Source organism: Gopherus evgoodei, chromosome 4 (genome assembly GCF_007399415.2).
Source record: "Gopherus evgoodei ecotype Sinaloan lineage chromosome 4, rGopEvg1_v1.p, whole genome shotgun sequence".
Lineage (NCBI taxonomy): Eukaryota > Metazoa > Chordata > Testudines > Testudinidae > Gopherus > Gopherus evgoodei.
This window is the reverse complement of record NC_044325.1, coordinates 67,567,202-67,585,430: the sequence shown is the minus strand read 5'-3', so window position 1 is coordinate 67,585,430 and position 18,229 is coordinate 67,567,202. Positions and strand designations below refer to the sequence as shown.

Here is an 18,229-nt window from a genome sequence, read left to right as displayed (position 1 = left end):
TTAGGCTGGTTTCTTTTGTTTACATGCAGCTTAAAAAAAAAAAGTCACAATTCCACCCAAACATGCACTCCAATTGCTATTTTGGCCTATCATTTAATTTTATGAATATGCTTTTATTTATCCATTAACTTTACTGACATCTTCCTCATTCCTTCCAAATATTTTGATACATTCTAGTAAAGGGCATGTTATAAAAAGAGAGAATGCCTGATGGGGTTGGAGGGTCAGAAGAGCAGCAGCTGCAACTCAGAGCAGGCTTTCAGACAACAGCCCTATCCAGAGGACATTCTGTACTTTAAAAGGACATGTCAATGTGCCCTACTGTCACAGTTTTTCTTATACCTGTTTGTAAACTCTGAAATTATTCAAGGTTTGCTTTCCTAATGCTTCTGGGTTTTATTTTGGTTTTTGGAGGAAGGAAAGGAATAGGAGATGGATTTTAAGAAAGCAGTGTTCCAATGTGCTGGTTCTGAGCTCAACCCACAACAGCAAAGCAGCATAGGAAGCCCTGCACTTATGACTCACCCCACAAGAACAAAATCAGCATGCATGCAAAGGAAAACAAATTATGTTAGGGAAACATTTGTGTTTCAAGCTTATTACAAACAATGATTGGGGGGAGGAGGGGAAATGATTGTAGAGGTGACAATGTCCTTTCTAGCAACTGCAGATGATTTAGAACAATTAGCACAAACCAGATCCTCAGCTTAACTTTCTAAGTGATGTTTCCAAAATAACTAAAATTGAAATTTTTTCAAATCTTGCAAGATGATAACAAAAAAGGAGACTGCTGCAAAGCATCAGTTTCTTATCTCATAAATAGGGCCCTATCAATTTCATGACCATAAAAAAAAAACCACATCACAGATCACGAAATCTGGTCTCCTGCCGTGAAATTGATCTTTTCTGTGCTTTTACCCTAGACTATACAGATTTCTGAGGGGAGATCAGGGTTTCTTAAATTAGGAGTCCTGACTCAAAAGCGAGTACAGGAGGGTCACAAAATTATTTTAGGGGGGATCGCAGTACTGCCACCCTTACTTCTATGCTGCCTTCAGAGCTGGGCGGCTGGAGAGTGGTGGTAGCTGATTGAGGACCCAGCTCTGCACACAGTAGCACAGAAGTAAGGGTGGCAACACCATACCATGCCATCCTTCTGCATGCATTAGCATGCAACATTTAGCATAGAAGAGAAAGCAGCAGACATAAACGGGGTTACTGTGGGCAGGAAAGAGGTAGGAGGGAAAGCACAGCCATGTATACGTACGGGAGAACATCACAGTGCAGTATTACACTTCAGTAAAAGTAGGTTTCTGCCATTTGTTTCCTCTAATTAGCTAAATGTTTGTAAACTGTATTGAAGTTGAAAGTGCTGTCAGTGCCAAATACGATGACAGATAATACTAAGAAATAACATGATGTGAAGAAGATTGAGCAGCCTGTGGTGTGGCATGCACACGTAGAAACAAAGAACTTAAGGACATTGTATGTTCTGAGACTACATGAAGCTAGAAAGCTCTGTGCTATTCTTTTCCTGTGGAAATGGGTTAACACTTCTACTAACTGTAAGGCCTTAGAGCTATTTTAGGCTCTTCTGTTTGGAACTGTCAGGGAAGGCAGTTGCTAGCAACAGAGAGAAATGTTTACTCCAGCGTGCAGGATTTGCAGACAGCTCTATAGTCAGAATGGCAGAGAGCTGGCCAAGATGCTCTCCTTACGCTTGCACTCACATAGCTGACATAGCCACACTTCTTTCACTCAGAGTTTCTTCCCAACCGCGAATAAGCCAGCCGTGGAATAGGACATGCCCAGCAGACGTGACCAAGTCATTGTGCCTTTTTGCACCGAGAAAAATACATGCCTGACTTTGCAGGACTGCAGCAGGAATACACACTGCAGGGCAAATCTCTGTCCCTTCTTGACCTTTCCTGTCATCTGGGTCAAGAGTAAGAAGCAAGACAAACCTGGGTGTCCACACCGCATGGAGGATCATAGTTCGAATGCTGATCAAATTCCTTCCCCGCACAGGGCTTTGTGGAGGTGACAGTCTCCTCTGAGGGGCCAGGAGGGAAAGCTGGGGTAACTGTACTTTTCATTATTAGAAGAGTCTCCTACTCACTGATATGGATCCAAAATTCCACAGCTATTAGTCCACAGCAGAGACACTGTTCCAATCATCAGGCAGGTATTAGTTGTGCGGACCAGAGGTTAGAGCAAGGGCCGCATGGCTAAAAAGCACAGAACAGGTGTCAGGAGATTTTGGTTCTATTCCCAGCCCTGCCACAGAGTGTAATCTCAAGTAATCATTTCAACTCCGTTCCTTCATCAGTAAAACAGAGATAATACCTGTCTCACGTGGATGTTGTGAAGCTAAATACATTAATGTTTTTAAAGTGCTTTGAAATCCCCAGTTGAAAGATGCTATTATTTTTTATAGCACCCACAAGTATGCTAGGCACTTTATAGTACAAATAGACAGGGATTATTCCCCAGAGTTTAATCTAATTTTAGACATGATGCAACAAGTTGGGGGGTAATCAAACAACAGGGAGTAGACAGGTGGAAGGACAAAGGTTACACTAGTAAGATCATATAGTTGCTCATTAGTCATATGCGTATCTGACACCAGATCTACACTAGAAAATCGTATGGTTTCAGTAATTGGCTTAGCTGAGCCAACACTGGACACAGTTTGTCTGTGCCTACACTTACCGACAGACTATCATTTAGCAAACAATTGCTAAAATTGGTGCTGTTTCCAAGAGTAGACAAGGTTGTAGCGGTTCAGTTGAATTTTCTAAAACTGTTAAATAAATAGTGTAGCTTTTTTAAAGTACTGTGGGAAAAAAGTCTGAAGGGTTTTAGCTGACATGAGGGTAGTTGCTGGTAGACTGGAATGTATGTGGGAAATGTAGACAAAGGATTATCAAGGCTGTCACTTTTAGTAGAGCAAAGGAGTGAGCAAAGTGATGCAGTAAGGGGCAAGGTCAGGTAGTTCTGTAGGATACTGAATGGTCAGTGCCTATGACGTGGTCAGGTCAACAGGTAAGAAGGATCATTTCAGTAACTGCATTTTAGAAGCTATGTTTTAGATGGACAACCAGCACTGTGGAGGGCAGATTATTAAGAAGTGAATGCTACAAGTTTTAAGCCTTGGAGATATCTTCCTGGCTATAGATTCAAATTCCCCACTTCCTCAACCCCCAAAACAACCCCTTAACCCCAACACACACACCTTAAGGGGGGGGGGGGGGAGAGTACACTAAAGGAAGAAAAGAGCAGGTTGGTTGGAACCAAAACTATCAAAAGCAAAGCAAATTTGTGACCAATTCTGTAGCAGCTAATTTGTGTCCCTATTAAACCACATTCTGAATCAACATAAGAACTGTGGAGGGAGGGATAGCTCAGTGGTTTGAGCATTGGCCTGCTAAACCCAGGACTGCGAGTTCAATCCTTGAGGGGGCCACTTAGGGATCTGGGGCAAAAATCAATACTTGGTCCTGCTAGTGAAGACAGGGGGCTGGACTCAACCTTTCAAGGTCCCTTCCAGTTCTAGGAGATAGGTATATCTCCAATTATTTTTTTCAATTAGAGGGCTTTTTGAGGGAAAAACCTATCCAAAGATACACTCTAGCTCAAAGATATCGCAACATGGAATAGGGATTATAAATTCTAATTCTATAGTATGAGACAATATATTCAGGTAATGTTTAAGAAAAGTTTTGTAAATGAGTTCCAATAGTTCATGGATTAGGGACCCAACCTTACATGGTTTCAGGGGCTTCTGTATAGATTAATATTTCTATCTATCCAATGGGAATCAGTGCTCAGCCTAGAAGATACCATCAGAGATGCCTAGCTTTGCAGTTCTCAAACTGTGAATTTGTGTCTCCAGAGCTAACATGCTTGTTAACAGCAAAAATGTTTTTAAATAAATAAATATATAAAATTGAGAAATAATGGACCTCAACCCTCTGCAAATTTGTGTACACAAGACTCAATCCCTTACCTTTCTCTAAAAGTGCAAAGTTTCAAAAAGTTCAGTGAATAGAAGATTGTTGGGGGAGGAATAGATCTGAACAAGGAGAAGAAGTCTAGAGATAAATGTGAGAAGGGAGGGACAGGCAGTAGAAACAAAAGTGAAACTGTCTGAGCAGCATATTCCAGAAGTCTTGAGGTCTTTCTGAGTGTAGCTTTCACTGATTTGAGATCTACTATACACTAGAAGGGAAACCCTATAATGGCAGCAGGCCCTAAAAGAGACTTAGGCCATGTCTACATCTAAAATTTTGCAGCGCTGGTTGTTACAGCTGTATTAGTACAGCTGTATAGGGCCAGCGCTGCAGAGTGGCCACACTTACAGCAACCAGCGCTGCAAGTGGTGTTAGATGTGGCCACACTGCAGCGCTGTTGGGCGGCTTCAAGGGGGGTTCGGGGAACGCGAGAGCAAACCGGGAAAGGAGACCAGCTTCGCCGCGGTTTGCTCTCGCGTTCCCCGAACCACCCTGCAAACCGCAGGGAAGGAGACCTGCTTGCTCGGGGGTTCGGGGAACGAGAGAGCAAACCGGGAAAGGAGACCAGCTTGATTACCAGAGGCTTCCTCAGGTATGCTGGGATACCTGCTTATTCCACGGAGGTCAAGAAAAGCGCTGGTAAGTGTCTATACTTGATTACCAGCGCTGGATCCTCTACACCCGAGACAAAACGGGAGTACGGCCAGCGCTGCAAACAGGGAGTTGCAGCGCTGGTGGTGCCCTGCAGATGTGTACACCTCCTAAGTTGCAGCGCTGTAACTCCCTCACCAGCGCTGCAACTTTCTGATGTAGACAAGCCCCCAGTTTGGGAATATTTTAATGAATCTACCTGTGGATAAGACACGCATGTGTGCAAAATGCAAACCAGTGCAACAAAGAAATGCAAGGCCTGGTGCCCAAATGAAACATCATGAGAAGCGTTCCTTCTCAGGAGGAAGCTGTGTTAAAGATGATGAAAGGAACATGGCTGAACATGCAGGATCTCGAGGTTGGTAAACTTTTTTATTTCATACTTCCTTCTTAAGGATTATTCTTGAATTCTCATGTTGGAGCAAAAAATATAGTTGTTTCTCTATGGTACTATCATTTTGGATGCAGTTGTGATAAAAATAAACAAACAGCTGAAACAGGCAGATCTTCCTTTTACAATTTCACCTTTAAAGTTGTACTGAGTGTCAGTGAACGCAGTGAGTAATACTAAATGAGCAGTATGGAATAATAATTGAACAACTGCATTGACTTATTTTGTTTAGGAGAATCAATCCTCAACATTCAGGATTCTGAAGACTATCCACCTTCAAAATCACCATCATTTTCTATAGTTTCAGAGTTATCTGCCAATGATAGTGTTTTAGTCACATCATATACGTCACATAGCCACAGTATATCACCTGTAGCAAAATGGAAAAAAAAAAATCTCCATCATCCAGAAACAACCAGAGATAAGTTTGTGATAAGAACCAGCAGATTACAAAAAGAGATAATTGATAAAAAATTTGCCCGGTTTGTTTATGCAATAAACTCTCCTTTCTGTATGACTGAGAACCCACACTTCATTAACATGGTTCAGTCATTAAGACCAGGATACAGTCCACCCAACAGAGCAGATGTCGCAGGCAAATTGCTGGATAAAGTGTATGAAAGAGAAAATGAGCAGTGTGCAAAAGGTCTGGAGGGTGAAATTGTTAACCTGAGTCTTCATGGGTGGAGCAATGTCCACAATGATCCTGTTGTATGTGCTGGTGTGACAACAGAAGAAAGGAATGTCTTCCTTACAGAAACAACTGATACTTCGGGAATTGCACACAACAGAATACTTACAAAAAGTAGCAGTAAAAGCTGTAACAAACAATGAAAAAAAATTCAAATGTCTAGTACGCAGCTTGGTCACAGACAATGCTGCAAATGTATCCAAGATGAGAAGAAATTTAGAAGAGTGAAGAGAGTCCCAAGCTAACAATATAGGGTTGCAGTGCTCATCTGATGCACCTCCTAGTCAAAGACTTCAGTGTTCCAGAAATAAAGGCTAATGTTGTTGAAACTGCAAAATACTTCTGAAACAACCACTTTGCAGCAGCTGCTCTGAAAAAAAGTGGGAGGAACCAAGCTAACTCTCCCACAAGACGTGCAATGGAACTCAGTAGACAACTGTTTTGAGCGCTGTATCAAGAACTGGCCTAATCCGATGACAGTTTATAAACAAAATCGTGAAAAAATAGATCGCACTGTCACAGCCAAAGTTCTCAACACTGGGCTTAAGAGAAATGTGGAACACACGCTGAGTACCCTGAAGCCTATTTTTGTAGTCTTGAACAAAATGCAAGGAAATTGTTATTTTATTGCTCACATTGTTGAAATTTGGAATGAACCAAGTGAGATCTTAAAAACATAAATATGCAATGACAGAGTTAAATTACAAGCATTAAAAGAACGAATGGGACAAGTACTATCTCCAGCTCATTTTCTTGCAAATATTCTCAATACTCGGTAACAGGGTCAAACCTTAACTGCTGAAGAAGAGGAGTTTGCTGGATGTCCATGTCAGAGCCATCATCCCTCCATAATGCCAACTATAAAAAACTTCAGAGCTAAGGATGAACCATTCAAGAAATATATGTTTGATGATAATTTTTTAAAGAAACTCAACCGAGTGAACTTGTGGAAGTCACTTAAGCACTTGGATTCAGAGACTGTTGAAGTGATAATCTCACTTTTAACAGCAGTAGCTTCTTCTGCCAACACAGAGAGAATATTTTCTTCCTTTGGACTAATTCATTCCAAACTTAGAAGTCATTTGAGATCTGAAAAAAGCAGAAAAGCTTGTTTTTCTTTTCCAGATTATGAACTAATAGGAAAATGAAGGTGAAAATGACTGATTTAACTGCAGAAGCCAATATTTTAAGTTTCTCTTGTTGACCTGGCTGACATAGTCAATTTAAATGAAATATTTAAAAAAAAATTAACTATTTTAGTTAAAACCAATTTTAACAAAAACAAATCTGATTTAAAAAAATTTGAATGCTCAACTAAATTCAAAAATGTATATGCTTGTTTTGTTAAAATATGTTTTCTGTTGAAGAAAAAAATCCAGAATACATAACGTTGTTGTTTTAGTTAAATAAAACAATTTAAATGTCTGTCTGGTGATGTTCTCCTCCTAACACAGCATGGCAAGAAAATCCTCCAAATATTAAATGATTAACCTGTTGAATTGGAGATAGTTCACCTCCCAATGACTTCGTAAATATCTACTTCAATCACCTTTGGTAAATGAAATTACCAAACAATCATTCATTTTCTGATATAGCTGGAAACTAATCTGAAAATTTTTCAAAATAATTCACTTTAAAAATGTATAGTGTGTACCTTCTAAAAATGAAACCTACATCTATCTCTGAGTTGTGAAGAATATGTATTAAGGCTATAACAACCAACAAGTATGCACTTCTATGTAGAAATCCATGATTAAGTTGAGTCTTCCTGTCAATTTGATTTAAATCAAATACACCCTGTCAAGCATGAGACTCAATTCTGAACATTACACAAAATTGTAACAATATTTTATCACAATCAAACTGGTACTACAGGAAAAAAAAATAAAACATCCAAATTTACCTATGTACGAGGGGAAATGTTGCAAGGGGTTAATCAATTCATGTTTGTAAAGCGCTTTGACATTTTACTCTGCACTTCCATCTGTGGATCTTTAAACAAAGTACAGAACATTTATGAATTAATCCGTGCAACATCTTTGTATCGCTACCTCCATATTAGAGATGAAGAAAACTGAAGCACAGAGAGGTTAAGAGCTTGATTTTCCATGGTGCTAACTAGGCACACAATTCCAATTTAAATCACAAGGAGCCACAGATCCTCCTCACTTGTGAATACCTCCATGACTTGGGCAAGATCACAAAGCAGCTTACTCGACAATCTGGCAATAGAGTCAAGATCTAGCTCTAATCCAGGGCTAGGCAACCTATGACATGTATGCCAAAGGCGGCACGCGAGCTGATTTACTGTTGCACGCTGCTGCCAGCCTGGGGTCCCGGCCACCAGCCCCGTTCAGCCCGCTGCTGGCCTGGATGGACAGAACCCCGGACTGGCAGTGGGCTGAGTGGTGCCGGCAGCCAGGACCCCAGCTGGCAGGGAAAAACTCAGCCCGCTGCCGGCCTGGGGTCCCAGCCACCGGTCCACTCAGCCTGCTGCCACTCTGGGGCTCCATCCGCTGGCCCCTGTAAATGTAAAATGTATTACTGGCATGTGAAACCTTAAACTACTGCGAATAAATTAAGACTTGGCACACCACTTCTGAAAGGTTGCCGACCCGTCTAATCATTAGACCACTTCCATATAAAGCAGCCAAGTGTTGTTATAATAAAGTTCTTACATGAAAATTATATCATTTTGCAAACTGTATCAAAAACAGATCAGTCATCCCAGAAGGGGCACAAATTCCATGATGACCTGATCCTGCTTTCACTGAAGTCAAAAGGAATTTTGCCAAGACTTCTATAGGAGCTGCAGGAGGCCTTTTGCTGTCAATACGACCAACAATTTAGCTGAATTAAAGGGATTTTTCACTAAACTAGATAAATACCCTTCATCTCCCACAATATGCTAGTTTCTAAATTGAATAGAATATTGTATGTCTTTTGGGGGAAGTGAGTGAAGGGGATGTCCCACAAACACTGTGCACTAACTGATTAAGCCTCACACAACACAATTGAGCACATAGGTAAATATTATTAATCCAATTTTTCTAATGGGTAAACTGATGCAGGGAGACTTGCCTATTGCTTCACAGTGAGTCAGTGGTAAAGCAGGGATTATAACTCAGGACTTCCTGGCTCCCAATATCCACTGCTCATTCCTTCAGACTGTGTTTGGAAGGCATCAGGAAGAGGAAAAAGATCTATACTTTGATCAAATGGACTAAAATCTAGAAAATAATATGGAGGAGTACAGCTTTCACAAAAAAAAAAAAAATCATCATCATCTAGCAAGCTCATCCCACCTTTGAGAACATAAGAATGGCCATACTGGCCTGGACTAACGATCCATCTATTCCAGTATCCTGTTTTCTGACAATGGCCAGTGAGATTATCAAGTAATCCACCCCATCGTCCAATTCCAGCTTCTGTCAGAGGTTTAGTGACATCCAGAGCATGGCATTGTGCCTCTGACCATCTAACTAATAGCCACTGATGGATCTATCCTCCATGAACTTATCTAATTATTTTTTGAACCCAGTTGTACTTTTGGCTTTCACAACATCCATGGGAACAAGTTCCACAGGTTCACTGTGTGTTGCATGAAGTAGTACTTCCTTATGTTTGTTTTAAACCTGTGTCTATTAATTTCATTGGGTGACCCCTGATTTGTGTGTTATGTGAAGGAGAAAATAATTCCTTATTCACCTTCTCCACAGCAGTCAAGATTTTATAGACGTCTATCATATATCCCATTAATCGTTTCCTTTCCACTCTGAACAGTTCCAGTCTTTTTAATCACTCCTCATAAGAAACTGTTCCATACCTTAATCATTTCTCTTACCCTTCTCCAATTCTTTATATCTTTTTGAATATGGGGCAACCAGAACCTCAAGCAGTATTCAAGTTGTGGGCATACCATGGATTTAGATAGTGACATATTTTCTGTCTTATTATATATCCCTTTTCTATGGTTCCTAACATTGTTAGCTTTTTGACGGCCACTGCACACTGAGCAGATGTTTTCAGAGAACTATCCACAATGACACCAACATCTCTTTTCTTGAGCGGTAAGAGCTAATTTAGACCCTGTTATTGTATGTACAGTTGGGATTATGTTTTCCAATGTGTATTGCATTTATCAACACTGAATTTCATCTGCCATTTTGTTGCCCAGTCACCCAGTTTTGCTAGATCCCTTTATAACTCTTCGCAGTCAGCTTTGGACTTAACTATCTTGAGCAATTTCTTATCACCTGCAAACTCCCACTACAGATCTTTGGGAGACCTCTTGTGTAAATAATAGACTTATGATAGCATCATGCTACTTCAGTATAACTGCAACAGTTTTCTTTACAAAAAAAAAAAAAGCCACACACACACACAAGCCTGGCTATTGTTATTTACAGAAAAGCTCTAACATCAATAGGACAGCTCTCTGACCAGTACTCTAGACTCAAAGACTTTAAGGCCAAAAGGGACCATCATGATCATCTAGTCTGACATCCTGCACATTGCAAGCCACAGAACCTCGTCCGCCCACTCCTGTAATAGACCCATAACCTCTGCCTGAGTTACTAATGTCCCCAAATCATGATTTAAATACTTCACGTCTGTTCTTCTATATTCGCTTTGTATTTTTTTCCAAAAGCGCTCTCTGAAACTGCAGGCTAAAGAAAATGGCACCTAAAATGTTTGGGTGAATTTAGTGTTTATAAAACTAAATTTATCAGGCTTCAGACACAGAGCAGACTGACTTTTTTGCAACCTTATCTGTTGCCCCTGCACCTCATTCCTGAACAGTAGCATCCACTTCTTTAGGTACTTACTTGGCCCTCATCACCATTGTATCTGAGCACCTGAATCTTTAATGCACTCATCTTCACAACACCTATATAGGGTAAGGAAGTGCTATTATTCCCATTTTACAGATGGGAACTTAGGCACAGAATTGCTAACTTACTTGCCTGAGATCACAAAGGAAGTTTGTGGTAGAGCAGGGAACTGAACTTAGGTCTCTCAAGAGTTAGGCTAGCACACTCATCAGTAGACCCTCCTTCCTCTGTTATCCAGTCCTAGACCTCACCCTAGTCCTCTGCTAACGTACCACAATGTTGGTTTGCAACACCTTTTCTATTCCAGCGTAGGGCCAGTGTTCAGCAGGGACTGCCACTCGTACTAAACTAAGGCTATGATAACACTATATTGCAGCTGAGACAGGTTTAGAATGGGTACTACCAATTTCCTTTTGCCACCAATAGACCACAAGAGACATACTAGGGTCTTAACAAGAGTAATGTACAGGGCACACAGAGAGGAAGTCCTATCACAATCCAGGAACATTAAGTCCACTTCATAGGGCCACAGCTTGTGCACACTCATTATTCCAGTCTCTCCTCAGCAGGAGCTATGCCTTGATTTTGTCTGGGCAGCCATATGTTTTGTAGACCAATGTTAGACAATCTGACCGAATCCTTGCCATGAAATGTATTTACAGTGTAAAAGGGCATTTTCACTTACCTAAAGTTAAAACTAATTTGTTTTAAAATGTATTACATTTAACAGATAGAAACACAGATCAAAACCTTTTAAAGTGTAAGAAATGCACTTTGATGTTATTTTTTAAAGGATAAAAAAAATTAGTTCTAGCAAGATAGTGCTTTTGAGTGAGAGATCTAGCTTGATTGCACATTACCCTCAACTTCACCACCTACTTCCCTAACCTACTCCAGAAGACGGAATAGTTTCTCTCTTTCCCACCCCCACAGTGCAATTGCAATCTTTGAACCATCAAAATATACAAACTAGCTTCCAGGCCCCCAAGGAACTGAGAGATGTTAGAGCTGAATATTTTTAGAGTCCAGTGGTTCATAGCCAAATATGTCCACCTTTATAATGAGACACTCTCAAATACAGGCCCTAATCATGTTCCCAAGCAAATAGCAAAATTCCCATTGATTTCAACAGGAACAGCCATCAGAGGAACTAATTTAATATTCTGAGAGTAGGAAATCATTGCAGTTACCTAAGAAACACTGGTTCACTTTAACCCTCTCTAGCTTGCATCATATTTCTAACCATAAGTAAACTGATGAGCAAAAATCTTTAGGTGGTAACAAACTGCAGATTATCCTGTTGGCTGCTGCTCTGTCCTTGTGAGATGCTGAAACCAGATGCCTTACATGCGTGTTGAGATTTGAAAGTGAACTGAAGTCAAGTACTGAAATCAGTTTCCTTGCACAAGACATCTAAGATTTGGATACAGGCTTGCAGTTACTGCAATCAAATACTTGGGTGCATGGAGATTTCAGAACCTGAGCCAGAAGCACTGACCTACAGAAAGCACAGAAACCTGTTCCAGGGGACTTGGACACTTTATCAGAAAACAAGCAAGGCATGACCTAACCCCTGTTTATACATGCCAAAACCCACCCAGCTTGTCCACTTAAGAATCTGTACTCAAAAGGTCCAAAATTAGGATAGCAGCGTATACGGCTCAGAATTAAGATAAACGTGGTAGAGATTTGGGAGGCTGGGGATGAGGGAAATCTTGTACAGCTCTTACTTGTACTAAACATAAATCCCTCATGTTCATTAACACTAAGTTTACTCTAAAATTTTAAGACAAAAAGAGGGGTATTAATTTTACATTGCAAGCAGCAAGACTGCAGCAGCTGTCAAATAATGAACAACAGCAATGCAATTTGAATCACCTCTCTGCTCTCATACCTAAGCAACTCCCCATCCAAAGGGCAATTTACCACGTTTCACTAAAATGAATATTAGCCAGAATTCTCTGTACCAAGTTTCCACACTAAAAAGGCAGTCTTCCTGTTGAGGCAGTCCATCAGCAGCGCTGAGCTGCGTAGCTGCACATACGCAGCTTGCATGCATTATACAGATAAAAAAAAAATAAAAATAAAAAGCAAAGTTACCAAGCACTCAATCTCCCCATTTCCTCCACGCACACAGCTCCTTGCTGCAAACCTTCAGGCTTGCAAAAACCACAGCCATGATTCAAATAGCCTCCACGGTGTTGATTCTAGCCTCAAACAGGAGCAAGGTGCAGGAGTGCGCAGGCCCTTTGGACCTTATAAGAACTAGATTTCAATTTACCTCGTCCTAATATGAAACAGACACTGTCAGAATTATGTAACGGGGCGATTCCTCTCTCTCTTTTTGCTTCACTTCCCAGGAGACGACAAAAAAGTGTTTTCCAGATCCGCTCCTCAGGGCTCCTAGGAAAGAAGCAGGAAGTTCTCTTGCAATCAAGAATATCCCACGAAGTGGTCACTACTCAGCTCCCCTTCTGTGCACAAGCAAAGCGAAGTCCTGCACTGTACTTGGCTGAAATCTACAGCTCCTGTTTTTAATTCTCTCTCACCTCCAGTCCCACGATGCAGTGTCAGGATTGCATGGTTCTGACTCATCGGCTGAGCTCACAGCTTTAAAAAAAACCAACAAGGCGGTGGCGGCGGCAGCAGCGAGGGAGGGCGCTTTCTCCGACCTAAAGGATTGCACAACTCCCAGGCAAGGAAACAAGAAGCACCCGCCTCCTAAACACACATGCACTATGGAGAACTGAAACCAGCTCTTCCACTTCATCAGCACAACTGCCTAAGTCAGGAGCCATCTCTCTCCCGCTCCCTCCCTGCTCTAGCAGGCCTGGGCCACGCCCACTTCCTGTTGCCATATTAGGCAGTGAAAGGGTTTAAAAACCACCTAGCAACTCTACAGACTTGGGGATTTCCAGCATATTTTAGCTCTACATAATAGCGTTCCCTCTCACACATCTACTGTTTGATTTGCAAAAAAGCATCCAGTTAGCATCTCTTCAAACCACACCAGGAGGATGACTTTTGGAGAACATTTTTTTACTCACAAGACTACATATGCAGTTTATCTTTCCACTGAGGAAACCTCTCTTTGCAATTTGCTATGTTCAAAATAGTTACAGATGCATTAAACGGAAATTTAGCTATTACAACCGATAATTGGGGTGCATATCAGAGACAAAATATCCAACAGGCCTTCTTCTGGACAAAACAGTTCTGTTTACAAACTCTCCAGGTGCAGGTAGGCTAGGCAAGTAAAAAGAGATAGAGCATGACTCAGTAGCACAGGACATAGGACGATGTCAGATCAGAGGTCTCAGCAGCTCTGTTGATGACTCATTGTTTAAGTGCCTTACCTAAGATTAAACATTTTGGATCTCAGCACTGCCAACCACAAACATTCAAAAATATAAGTTGGGACCCCTAAATAATCGTGATACTGGCTTCAAAATCATGACAACTTAAAAATAATACAGTATATACATTTAGGGTTGCTTATTTTCATTTGCCCTATCGTTTTGAGATTTAATGTACACTTGGGGCATTTTCAAGCTTTTCTCAGCAACCATGAGGGCCAGAAACTCACTTAAAAATACAAAAGCCAAAATTCTCACAATCATTAGTCTCCAGGGGCTGAGGCTTTAAGAAAAAAAACATTAAATATAAAATTGTGAACACTGGCAAAACTGGTTTCCTGCTTTGTAAGACAGGTGTATCGATAGACACTTATTTAAAGTGCTTTGAGATTTCCACATGAGAAAAGCTAAGTAGTAGTATTACTTAAGAACATGCTTTGAACCTGAAACTACTTTTAACTATTTTTTTCTGATTGATTAGATTGTATAGTGGCTATCGCTTTAAATAACTAATTGTTCTCTTTGTTTTTGAGTCTCCTTGACAATTTTTGTGGTTTTCAAAAATACATTTTCTTCTCCCTGTTGTCGTGTGAAAAAATCCTAAACTATAGAAGAAACTGACTATATAAAGAAAACAGTGCTGTCAAAGACAGCAAACAAAACAATTAAATAAATATGTGTTTTCTTTAATCTTAGGTGTGTTACCTGCAAGAATATTAGGGAAAAAATTCTGATGAGTAATTTTTAAGTGACGACGTCCTTTAAAAATCAGATTAGATTTATGCTGCATGGACTGTTCCTAAACTACTGCCTTGCTAAAACCAGCCTGCTTTCTTTTGCACTCTAAGCACAGTCCTGGACCCCAGCCCTGCAAGATGTTCCATGCAGGTGAACTCCTATGCTTGTATGATGCCCCACAATGGGGTTTTGTACAGGCATGCAGGTTTCCTTAAAGCAGCTTGCAGACTCAGGGCCTATGGCTGAAGAATCTGACATTTCCATTACCTCCATGTTTGTTTTGGATATTTAAAATTTGAGGTCAAGCACAGACAACAGCTCATTTCCACTACCGTCGCAATGTGCAAGAAGGCTGCAACTGAGAGCAGAGTGAAATGTCCTAGAATAGAATAATTAGAAGGAAGAATTAACTAACTGCCTTGTGAACCTTGAAGTATGCTGGTTTCTGAAAGCACAGTTGATCCTGCACCTGCATTCTCCATTCCCTTTGCACATTCAGTACAACATGACAACAGTCCAGCATTTATTACCAAATGCCTTTGGTGCCTCAAAGAGATCATGGGAACAGAAATTGTTCCACAAGGGATAGCAGAGCATACCCAGTAACATTTTTCTGAAGTGCATCCACTACCACCTACAATTACAAAAGCATCTCCTCATTAAAATCAGTATTTGCTTCCTTTCTTTGTGGGACATTACAGAACACCATAAGGGAAAAAAGCATCTCATGGAGTGCACTGTTAGGTACCTGTTATGATGTGAACTGCTGTACAGACAGAACAGAAAAATGGTCCCTACCCTAACCAGCTTACAATCTAAGTACAAGACAAGAGACAGCAGATGGATATAGACAGATGGGGAATACAAAGAAACAATGAGACATTACTGGTGATAGGCAGTGGCCTCTGCACACCAACAACCTAACTGTTATCAATTTTTTTGTAGGCATCACAGCAAAGAAGAGTTTGAAGAGGGATTTGAAGGTGGATAGAATCATAGACTATTAGGATTGGACGAGACCTCAAGAGGTCATCTAGTCCATCCCCTGTTCAAAGCAGGGCCAACACCAACTAAATCATTCCAGCCAGGGCTTTGTCAAGCCAGGCCTTAAAAACCTCTAAGGATGGAGATTCCACCACCTCCCTAGGTAACCCATTCCAGTGCTTCACCACCCTCCTAGTGAAATAGTGTTTCCTACTATCCAACCTAGACCTCCCCCAATGCAATTTGAAACTATTGCTTCTTGTTCTGTCATCTGCCACCACTGAGAACAGCCTAGCTCCATCCTCTTTAGAACCCCACTTCAGGTAGATGAAGGCTGTTATCAAATCCCCCCTCACTCTTCTGCAGAATAAATAACGTCAGTTCCCTCAGCCTCTCCTCATAAGTCATGTGCCCCAGCCCACTATTCATTTCCGTTGCCCTCTGCTGGATTCTCTCCAATTTGTTCACATCCCTTCTATAGTGGGGGGACCAAAACTGGACACACTACTCCAGATGTGGCCTCACCTGTACCAGATAGAGGGGAATAATCACTTCCCTCGATCTGCTGGCAATGCTCCTACTAATACAGCCCAATATGCTATTGGTCTTCTTGGCAACAAGGGCACACTGCTGACTCATATCCAGCTTCTCGTCCACTGTAGTCCCCAAGTCCTTTTCTGCAGAACTGCTGCTCAGCCAGTCGGTCCCCAGTCTGTAGCGGTGCATGGGATTCTTGCTTCCTAAGCGCAGTAGTGAGGTAGCTTTGTGAATACAGACATCTGTGCTGTAACTATGTGCAATTCATTTTTTTCCTGCAACATACAAGATCAGTAAGTAACAACTATGACATGCTGAATGCAGCCATTGGCAGAAAAATGCTATTAAACTTCTCAGCAAAGCTGGATAGATTATTTATTTAATGGTAATATTTTGATTTCCACCTTGCTGAGAACGTTATAGAACGGCCTCATGCACAAAGCTGGTGTTTAGTAGCAAGTAGAGAAGAGCTGCGGACTTTCTCTAATCCATTAATGATTATCTGAAATTTACTCCCCACTTTCAAGAAATTGAGGGTTTGCCCCATCCCTTTTATCTTATTTATAAATAAGAAGGGATGTTTCTTATTAGGTTTTTTAATACTTAGAAACACCAAGAATATCAGTAACTAAAACACAAAATTCCCCCTCAATTGCTCAACTTTCCTTTCTCAACTCTTGCAATGTCACAATGTAACTAGCTCTCTACTCTTTGAGAGGAGGAAGACCTGAAATTCTGATACTAAAGAAGAAAAAAACAACACCCCGCCATACACCAATATCTCAGGCTTTTCATATATTATACTGAAGCAAAAAAAGACAAACTGAACTTCCACTCATCCTTCATGCAAACAACCTTTAACATTATTTCACAATTGTTGTACCTTCTGTACAAACTAAAATCTTGGCATATCTCTCTGACATCTTCTTGTGGATGTCTAGCCATCAGTTCAAGATCAACATGATTAAAACAGGGAACCTAATCTCCCTACCACCATCCAAAGCCCTTCCCCCTACCTCCTTTCTCAATCACTCTGGACAACACCACCATCTTGCCTGCAATTTAGGCCTGCAACTTGGACATCATCTTCAACTCAGACTTCACTCTTGGGCCTCAAATCCAGACTACATCTAAATCTTGCTGATTCTTCCTGGATTAACAGATCAAAGATATGGCATCTCTCATCAATTCATACATCTAAAAAACCATCATCTCTCCAGACTCTCATCATCCAGCACCTAGATCAGAGGTCCTCAAACTACAGTCTGTGGACCACCAGTGGTCCACGAGCTCCATTCAGGTGGTCCATGGATAGTTCCCTCTAAGGTGCATGCCTGGGTGGCCGCACACAAGATAATGAAGGACCACCCACCTAATTAGTGGAGCCACGCAAGCAAGCAAGAGGGGTGGGGGGAATTTGGGCCATGCAGGGCTGCGGTGGCCAGAGAAAGAGGCAACTTTCCCTAGCTTCAGGGCTGCGGCTGCCAGGGAGAGACAGCCCTCCTTCTGCTGTTGTGGGGGCTGCTTGGGGGCTGCCATGCTGGGGAGAGAGGGGACATCCGTCACATTAGAATGGTAAGACCACTGATATTAAAATATGAGTTGTGTGCTTTTATTTGCAGAACAAAAAAATATATATTTTTTTTAATATAGCGCTTTTATCCAAAGCGCTTTACACTAGTTAGCTAACAGTACAAACAACATTTGGAAAGCTCATTAAGTGGTCTGCCAAGACCCTCAGCAATTTTCAAAGTGGCCTAGAAAAAAAGAAAAAAAAAAGTTTGAGAACCACTGATCTAGATTACTACAACATCCTTCTCTCTGGCCTGGACCAATACCGTCCTGCCCCATTCATATCTATTCAGAATGCTGCTGCAAAGTTCATTTTCCTAACCCATCACTTAGACCACATTACCCCTCTCTTTAAATCTCTCTGTTGGCTCCATCTTCTCTATCACAGACATAAGCTGCTTGTCTTCACTTTCAAGATCCTTCACTGTCAATTCCTACCCTATCATCTCTCATTCACTATC

General features: G+C 41.1%; 1 protein-coding gene across 4 annotated transcripts in view; it reads right to left on the bottom strand.

Moving 5' to 3' along the window:
• Window positions 1-18,229, bottom strand: part of ELMSAN1 (ELM2 and Myb/SANT domain containing 1) — a 92,429-nt gene that overhangs the window by 45,552 nt on the left and 28,648 nt on the right. The window contains exons 1-2 of one of the 4 annotated variants that reach the window (XM_030559620.1): window positions 12,863-13,397; window positions 2,120-2,228 (exon numbers count right to left, since the gene is read on the bottom strand). The exons of 1 other annotated variant lie outside the window; for it this stretch is intronic. The gene's annotated coding sequence lies outside the window, so the exon portion shown is untranslated. Of the gene's footprint in view, window positions 1-1,964; window positions 2,058-2,119; window positions 2,229-12,862; window positions 13,398-18,229 lie in introns of those variants that run through there. 2 more of the 4 variants (XM_030559621.1, XM_030559623.1) reach the window with 2 other exon arrangements.